Below are 7,864 nucleotides of genomic sequence, written 5' to 3'. Positions count from 1 at the left end.
ACTTTGTAAAAATTATATACTGACAAAGGCTAATAAGCATACATCTAGAACATTTCCTAGAAAAACTTTAAAAAGTCAATAATCTGGAGAGTTTTTGTAAGATGTTTCTTCCATCAACCAACGAAGAAACACATTGGTACTTTCCCATGATGAGTGAGTGCTTCAGGATCTCTTGCACTTACATGTGCAGCAGAGTACTGCAATGGAAGCATGCTGGGCCCATAACCCAGAGGTAGGCAGATTGAAACTATCCTTTGCTATATGCATTTTTTTTGTTAATTTAAGTAATCAAAACTGGGATTGATATTTTGCTCTTTTATTTTTACTTGAAGTACAATAACTTTTACCATTTTAATTTGTTTGAATAGTATATTGACAGTATAGTTTTCTTTAAAAAAATCCACTTAATTTTCTTTACCCTATTATTAAAAGGGTAATTGACAAAAACAAACTACATTGTCACCAGAAGAGCAATACAAAATGTACAAGTGATATATTAAAATCATCTTTCCAGCTTGAATTTCAATGATGCATTGGGGCAACGATTTTGTGAGAAACATCTTCACCCTTAAATAAAGATTTTCTTAATTCCTTACCTGTGTGCTAATTAGATATCACCTTGTGTTCACATTAAACAGACTTCTACATGAGAAAGCAGCAAGGATGCAGTGGCGTTAATGTTTCCTGGTGTCAACCTGTATTATTTCAGTAGACATTGAAATGAGGATGCATCTTGCTGCCTTTCCAATGAAGCAAGTTTAATTTAGTAATAGGTGAAAAACCATCCCTACAATGGTGTTAATCAGAGACTTGGCTTTGTGGACACTTTTCAGAGAACAAATTTGTTAGCATAAAAATAAAGCCAGAAAATGAAGAGCTGTTTAATCACTCAATTGAATTTTTTTTGCCAGCATATTTCTTTTTCTCTGCAACCCACTGCTAAATTGTGCTTCCTAGCTGTTTTTATAAAATCAATGAATCAAATCTAACTCTGATTACATCAGAGAAGGCCAGGTACCCTACACCAGAACAGGGGGTTTGAAATTTTGACTTGTCTACTTAAAGATCACCAAAATCTGATAACAAGGTCAAATACGTCCCTGGTTGGGATTGAACCACCAACCATTTGGTTAGTAGCCGGACACACTAACCGATTGCGCCACAGAGACACTTTGCGAAATGCACATACTGACAAAGGCTAATAAGCATACATCTAGAACGTTTCCTAGAAAGACTTTAAAAAGTCAATAATCTGGAGAGTTTTTGTAAAATGTTTCTTCCATCAACCAACGAAGAAACACATTGGTACTTTCCCATGATGAGTGAGTGCTTCAGGATCTCTTGCACTTACATGTGCAGCAGAGTACTGCAATGGAAGCATGCTGGGCCCATAACCCAGAGGTAGGCAGATTGAAACTATCCTTTGCTATATGCATTTTTTTTGTTAATTTAAGTAATCAAAACTGGGATTGATATTTTGCTCTTTTATTTTTACTTGAAGTACAATAACTTTTACCATTTTAATTTGTTTGAATAGTATATTGACAGTATAGTTTTCTTTAAAAAAATCCACTTAATTTTCTTTACCCTATTATTAAAAGGGTAATTGACAAAAACAAACTACATTGTCACCAGAAGAGCAATACAAAATGTACAAGTGATATATTAAAATCATCTTTCCAGCTTGAATTTCAATGATGCATTGGGGCAACGATTTTGTGAGAAACATCTTCACCCTTAAATAAAGATTTTCTTAATTCCTTACCTGTGTGCTAATTAGATATCACCTTGTTTTCACATTAAACAGACTTCTACATGAGAAAGCAGCAAGGATGCAGTGGCGTTAATGTTTCCTGGTGTCAACCTGTATTATTTCAGTAGACATTGAAATGAGGATGCATCTTGCTGCCTTTCCAATGAAGCAAGTTTAATTTAGTAATAGGTGAAAAACCATCCCTACAAAGGTGTTAATCAGAGACTTGGCTTTGTGGACACTTTTCAGAGAACAAATTTGTTAGCATAAAAATAAAGCCAGAAAATGAAGAGCTGTTTAATCACTCAATTGAATTTTTTTTGCCAGCATATTTCTTTTTCTCTGCAACCCACTGCTAAATTGTGCTTCCTAGCTGTTTTTATAAAATCAATGAATCAAATCTAACTCTGATTACATCAGAGAAGGCCAGGTACCCTACACCAGAACAGGGGGTTTGAAATTTTGACTTGTCTACTTAAAGATCACCAAAATCTGATAACAAGGTCAATTACGTCCCTGGTTGGGATTGAACCACCAACCATTTGGTTAGTAGCCGAACACACTAACCGATTGCGCCACAGAGACACTTTGCAAAATGCACATACTGACAAAGGCTAATAAGCATACATCTAGAACGTTTCCTAGAAAGACTTTAAAAAGTCAATAATCTGGAGAGTTTTTGTAAATGTTTCTTCCATCAACCAACGAAGAAACACATTGGTACTTTCCCATGATGAGTGAGTGCTTCAGGATCTCTTGCACTTACATGTGCAGCAGAGTACTGCAATGGAAGCATGCTGGGACCATAACCCAGAGGTAGGCAGATTGAAACTATCCTTTGCTATATGCATTTTTTTTGTTAATTTAAGTAATCAAAACTGGGATTGATATTTTGCTCTTTTATTTTTACTTGAAGTACAATAACTTTTACCATTTTAATTTGTTTGAATAGTATATTGACAGTATAGTTTTCTTTAAAAAAATCCACTTAATTTTCTTTACCCTATTATTAAAAGGGTAATTGACAAAAACAAACTACATTGTCACCAGAAGAGCAATACAAAATGTACAAGTGATATATTAAAATCATCTTTCCAGCTTGAATTTCAATGATGCATTGGGGCAACGATTTTGTGAGAAACATCTTCACCCTTAAATAAAGATTTTCTTAATTCCTTACCTGTGTGCTAATTATATATCACCTTGTTTTCACATTAAACAGACTTCTACATGAGAAAGCAGCAAGGATGCAGTGGCGTTAATGTTTCCTGGTGTCAACCTGTATTATTTCAGTAGACATTGAAATGAGGATGCATCTGGCTGCCTTTCCAATGAAGCAAGTTTAATTTAGTAATAGGTGAAAAACCATCCTTACAAAGGTGTTAATCAGAGACTTGGCTTTGTGGACACTTTTCAGAGAACAAATTTGTTAGCATAAAAATAAAGCCAGAAAATGAAGAGCTGTTTAATCACTCAATTGAATTTTTTTTGCCAGCATATTTCTTTTTCTCTGCAACCCACTGCTAAATTGTGCTTCCTAGCTGTTTTTATAAAATCAATGAATCAAATCTAACTCTGATTACATCAGAGAAGGCCAGGTACCCTACACCAGAACAGGGGGTTTGAAATTTTGACTTGTCTACTTAAAGATCACCAAAATCTGATAACAAGGTCAATTACATCCCTGGTTGGGATTGAACCACCAACCATTTGGTTAGTAGCCGGACACACTAACCGATTGCGCCACAGAGACACTTTGCAAAATGCGCATACTGACAAAGGCTAATAAGCATACATCTAGAACGTTTCCTAGAAAGACTTTAAAATGTCAATAATCTGGAGAGTTTTTGTAAAATGTTTCTTCCATCAACCAACGAAGAAACACATTGGTACTTTCCCATGATGAGTGAGTGCTTCAGGATCTCTTGCACTTACATGTGCAGCAGAGTACTGCAATGGAAGCATGCTGGGCCCATAACCCAGAGGTAGGCAGATTGAAACTATCCTTTGCTATATGCATTTTTTTTGTTAATTTAAGTAATCAAAACTGGGATTGATATTTTGCTCTTTTATTTTTACTTGAAGTACAATAACTTTTACCATTTTAATTTGTTTGAATAGTATATTGACAGTATAGTTTTCTTTAAAAAAATCCACTTAATTTTCTTTACCCTATTATTAAAAGGGTAATTGACAAAAACAAACTACATTGTCACCAGAAGAGCAATACAAAATGTACAAGTGATATATTAAAATCATCTTTCCAGCTTGAATTTCAATGATGCATTGGGGCAACGATTTTGTGAGAAACATCTTCACCCTTAAATAAAGATTTTCTTAATTCCTTACCTGTGTGCTAATTAGATATCACCTTGTTTTCACATTAAACAGACTTCTACATGAGAAAGCAGCAAGGATGCAGTGGCGTTAATGTTTCCTGGTGTCAACCTGTATTATTTCAGTAGACATTGAAATGAGGATGCATCTTGCTGCCTTTCCAATGAAGCAAGTTTAATTTAGTAATAGGTGAAAAACCATCCCTACAAAGGTGTTAATCAGAGACTTGGCTTTGTGGACACTTTTCAGAGAACAAATTTGTTAGCATAAAAATAAAGCCAGAAAATGAAGAGCTGTTTAATCACTCAATTGGATTTTTTTTGCCAGCATATTTCTTTTTCTCTGCAACCCACTGCTAAATTGTGCTTCCTAGCTGTTTTTATAAAATCAATGAATCAAATCTAACTCTGATTACATCAGAGAAGGCCAGGTACCCTACACCAGAACAGGGGGTTTGAAATTTTGACTTGTCTACTTAAAGATCACCAAAATCTGATAACAAGGTCAATTACGTCCCTGGTTGGGATTGAACCACCAACCATTTGGTTAGTAGCCGGACACACTAACCAATTGCGCCACAGAGACACGTTGCAAAAAGCACATACTGACAAAGGCTAATAAGCATACATCTAGAACGTTTCCTAGAAAAACTTTAAAAAGTCAATAATCTGGAGAGTTTTTGTAAGATGTTTCTTCCATCAACCAACGAAGAAACACATTGGTACTTTCCCATGATGAGTGAGTGCTTCAGGATCTCTTGCACTTACATGTGCAGCAGAGTACTGCAATGGAAGCATGCTGGGCCCATAACCCAGAGGTAGGCAGATTGAAACTATCCTTTGCTATATGCATTTTTTTTTTTGTTAATTTAAGTAATCAAAACTGGGATTGATATTTTTGCTCTTTTATTTTTACTTAAAGTACAATAACTTTTACCATTTTAATTTGTTTTAATAGTATATTGACAGTATAGTTTTCTTTAAAAAATCCACTTAATTTTCTTTACCCTATTATTAAAAGGGTAATTGACAAAAACAAACTACATTGTCACCAGAAGAGCAATACAAAATGTACAAGTGATATATTAAAATCATCTTTCCAGCTTGAATTTCAATGATGCATTGGGGCAACGATTTTGTGAGAAACATCTTCACCCTTAAATAAAGATTTTCTTAATTCCTTACCTGTGTGCTAATTAGATATCACCTTGTTTTCACATTAAACAGACTTCTACATGAGAAAGCAGCAAGGATGCAGTGGCGTTAATGTTTCCTGGTGTCAACCTGTATTATTTCAGTAGACATTGAAATGAGGATGCATCTTGCTGCCTTTCCAATGAAGCAAGTTTAATTTAGTAATAGGTGAAAAACCATCCCTACAAAGGTGTTAATCAGAGACTTGGCTTTGTGGACACTTTTCAGAGAACAAATTTGTTAGCATAAAAATAAAGCCAGAAAATGAAGAGCTGTTTAATCACTCAATTGGATTTTTTTTGCCAGCATATTTCTTTTTCTCTGCAACCCACTGCTAAATTGTGCTTCCTAGCTGTTTTTATAAAATCAATGAATCAAATCTAACTCTGATTACATCAGAGAAGGCGAGGTACCCTACACCAGAACAGGGGGTTTGAAATTTTGACTTGTCTACTTAAAGATCACCAAAATCTGATAACAAGGTCAATTACGTCCCTGGGTGGGATTGAGCCACCAACCATTTGGTTAGTAGCCGGACACACTAACCAATTGCGCCACAGAGACACTTTGCAAAAAGCACATACTGACAAAGGCTAATAAGCATACATCTAGAACGTTTCCTAGAAAAACTTTAAAAAGTCAATAATCTGGAGAGTTTTTGTAAGATGTTTCTTCCATCAACCAACGAAGAAACACATTGATACTTTCCCATGATGACTGAGTGCTTCAGGATCTCTTGCACTTACATGTGCAGCAGAGTACTGCAATGGAAGCATGCTGGGCCCATAACCCAGAGGTAGGCAGATTGAAACTATCCTTTGCTATATGCATTTTTTTTTGTTAATTTAGGTAATCAAAACTGGGATTGATATTTTTGCTCTTTTATTTTTACTTACCATTTTAATTTGTTTTAATAGTATATTGACAGTATAGTTTTCTTTAAAAAATCCACTTACTTTTCTTTACCCTATTATTAAAAGGGTAATTGACAAAAACAAACTACATTGTCACCAGAAGAGCAATACAAAATGTACAAGTGATATATTAAAATCATCTTTCCAGCTTGAATTTCAATGATGCATTGGGGCAACGATTTTGTGAGAAACATCTTCACCCTTAAATAAAGATTTTCTTAATTCCTTACCTGTGTGCTAATTAGATATCACCTTGTTTTCACATTAAACAGACTTCCACATGAGAAAGCAGCAAGGATGCTGTGGCGTTAATGTTTCCTGGTGTCAACCCGTATTATTTCAGTAGACATTGAAATGAGGATGCATCTTGCTGCCTTTCCAATGAAGCAAATTAAATTTAGTAATAGGTGAAAAACCATCCCTACAAAGGTGTTAATCAGAGACTTGGCTTTGTGGACACTTTTCAGAGAACAAATTTGTTAGCATAAAAATAAAGCCAGAAAATGAAGAGCTGTTTAATCACTCAATTGGATTTTTTTTGCCAGCATATTTCTTTTTCTCTGCAACCCACTGCTACATTGTGCTTCCTATCTGTTTTTATAAAATCACTGAATCAAATCTAACTCTGATTACATCAGAGAAGGCCAGGTACCCTACACCATAACAGGGGGTTTGAAATTTTGACTTGTCTACTTAAAGATCACCAAAATCTGATAACAAGGTCAATTACATCCCTGGGTGGGATTGAACCACCAACCTTTTGGTTAGTAGCCAGACACACTAACCAATTGCGCCACAGAGACACTTTGTAAAAATTATATACTGACAAAGGCTAATAAGCATACATCTAGAACGTTTCCTAGAAAAACTTTAAAAAGTCAATAATCTGGAGAGTTTTTGTAAGATGTTTCTTCCATCAACCAACGAAGAAACACATTGGTACTTTCCCATGATGAGTGAGTGCTTCAGGATCTCTTGCACTTACATGTGCAGCAGAGTACTGCAATGGAAGCATGCTGGGCCCATAACCCAGAGGTAGGCAGATTGAAACTATCCTTTGCTATATGCATTTTTTTTGTTAATTTAAGTAATCAAAACTGGGATTGATATTTTGCTCTTTTATTTTTACTTGAAGTACAATAACTTTTACCATTTTAATTTGTTTGAATAGTATATTGACAGTATAGTTTTCTTTAAAAAAATCCACTTAATTTTCTTTACCCTATTATTAAAAGGGTAATTGACAAAAACAAACTACATTGTCACCAGAAGAGCAATACAAAATGTACAAGTGATATATTAAAATCATCTTTCCAGCTTGAATTTCAATGATGCATTGGGGCAACGATTTTGTGAGAAACATCTTCACCCTTAAATAAAGATTTTCTTAATTCCTTACCTGTGTGCTAATTAGATATCACCTTGTGTTCACATTAAACAGACTTCTACATGAGAAAGCAGCAAGGATGCAGTGGCGTTAATGTTTCCTGGTGTCAACCTGTATTATTTCAGTAGACATTGAAATGAGGATGCATCTTGCTGCCTTTCCAATGAAGCAAGTTTAATTTAGTAATAGGTGAAAAACCATCCCTACAATGGTGTTAATCAGAGACTTGGCTTTGTGGACACTTTTCAGAGAACAAATTTGTTAGCATAAAAATAAAGCC

At 34.9% G+C, this 7,864-nt stretch overlaps 1 non-coding gene across 1 annotated transcript; it reads right to left on the bottom strand.

Annotated features, from left to right (window-relative positions):
• Positions 1–6,926: 6,926 nt before the first annotated feature.
• TRNAS-ACU (transfer RNA serine (anticodon ACU)) lies at positions 6,927–7,000 on the bottom strand. The gene has a single exon. It is a non-coding gene; the product is annotated as a tRNA-Ser (tRNA).
• Positions 7,001–7,864: the final 864 nt, after the last annotated feature.

The sequence above is a fragment of the Pseudophryne corroboree genome, chromosome 8 (genome assembly GCF_028390025.1).
Source record: "Pseudophryne corroboree isolate aPseCor3 chromosome 8, aPseCor3.hap2, whole genome shotgun sequence".
NCBI classification, from domain to species: Eukaryota; Metazoa; Chordata; class Amphibia; order Anura; family Myobatrachidae; genus Pseudophryne; species Pseudophryne corroboree.
The sequence above is the reverse complement of the archived record's forward strand: the minus strand, read 5'-3'. Positions and strand labels throughout refer to the sequence as shown.